Source organism: Arachis duranensis, chromosome 5 (assembly GCF_000817695.3).
Source record: "Arachis duranensis cultivar V14167 chromosome 5, aradu.V14167.gnm2.J7QH, whole genome shotgun sequence".
Taxonomy (NCBI): domain Eukaryota; kingdom Viridiplantae; phylum Streptophyta; class Magnoliopsida; order Fabales; family Fabaceae; genus Arachis; species Arachis duranensis.
This window is the reverse complement of record NC_029776.3, coordinates 60321295-60323163: the sequence shown is the minus strand read 5'-3', so window position 1 is coordinate 60323163 and position 1869 is coordinate 60321295.

Genomic DNA, 1869 nt, shown 5'->3' with positions numbered 1-1869 from the left:
CTATTCCAACATGATCGAGAACCGACAGCTGATTAGCCGTGCTGTGACAGAGCATCTGGAACGTTTTCACTGAGAGGATGTGAGGTAGCCACTGACAACGGTGAAACCCTTGCATACAGCTTGCCATGGAAAGGAGTAAGAAGGATTGGATGAAGACACTAGGAAAGCAGAGAGACGGAAGGAACACAGCATCTCCATACGCTTATCTGAAATTCCCACCAATGAATTACATAAGTATCTCTATCTTTATCTTTATGTTTTATTCATCATTCATAACCATTTGAGTTTGCCTGACTAAGATTTACAAGGTGACCATAGCTTGCTTCATACCAACAATCTCTGTGGGATCGAACCTTACTCGCGTAAGGTTTATTACTTGGACGACCCAGTACACTTGCTGGTTAGTTGTGCGAAGTTGTGATAGAAAGTTGAGATTGCAATTGAGCGTACCATGTTGATGGCGCCATTGATGATCACAATTTCATCCACCAAACGCCAACCTCACATTCTCCGGACTAAAATCTAAGTATTTCCCCCGAACCATTGTGAGATAATTCTTTGGACTCGGGTTCATACTTTGATCATGGTTCCTAGTGATCCATGCATTGGCATAGAACTCTTGAACCATTAGGATTCCGACTTGTTGCATGGTGTTGGTTAGGACTTCCCAACCTCTTCTTCGGATTTCATATCGGATCTCCAGATACTCATTTTTCTTGAGCTTGAAAGGGACCTCAGGGATCACCTTCTTCTTTGCCACAACATCATAGAAGTGGTCTTGATGGCTTTTGGAGATGAATCTTTCCATCTCCCATGACTCGGAGGTGAAAGCTTTTGTCTTCCCTTTTCCTTTTCTAGAGGATTCTCTGGCCTTAGGTGCCATTGATGGTAATGGAAAACAAAAAAGATTATGCTTTGATCACACCAAACTTAAAATATTGCTCGCCCTTGAGCAAAAGAATAAAGAAGAGAAGAAGAAGAAGAAGAAAATATGAAGGAAGAGGGGAGTGTAGGTTTCGGCCAAGGTATAGAAGAGGGGGTTTGTGTTGTGTGAAAATGAAGTAGAATGGGAAGGGTATATATAGGGAAAGGGGAGAGGGTAGGGTCGGCCATATGGGGTGGGTCTGGGTGGGAAAGTGTTTTTGAATTTTGAAGGTAGGTGGGGTTTATGGGGAAGAGTGGATGGATGTGAGTGGTGAAGGGGGTAATTGGGAAGAGAGATCAAAGTTGTTGGGAAGTGTGACATGGGGAAGAGTGAAATAGGATTAGGAGGTAAGGTGGGAATATGTTAGGTGGGGATCCTGTGGGGTCCACAGATCCTGAGGTGATCCTGTGGGGTCCACATATCCTGAGATGATCCTGTGGGGTCCACAAATCCTGAGGTGTCAAGAAATTACATCCCTACACCAAATAGGCATGTAAAATGCCTTTGCATACCATTCTGGCGTTTAAACGCCGAGGTGGTGCACGTTCTGGGCATTCAACGCCCATGTGTAGCATGTTTCTAGCGTTGAACGCCAGTTCCATGCTTGTTACTGGCGTTCAGCGCCAGCTTTTCTCAAGGCACATTCCTGGCTTAAAAACACCAGGATGTTGCTTGTTTCTGGCGTTCAGCGCTAGATTCATGCTCTGTTCTAGCGTTGAACGCCAGCCAGATGCTCCTTACTGGCGTTGAACGCCAGTCTGTCCTCCCTCCAGGGTGTGATTTTTCTTCTGCTATTTTTGATTCTGTTTTTAATTTTTACATTTTTTTCGTGACTCCACATGATCATGTACCTAATAAAACACAAAATAACAATAAAATAAAATAAAATAAAAATTAGATAAATAAAATTGGGTTGCCTCCCAACAAGCGCTTCTTTAATGTCA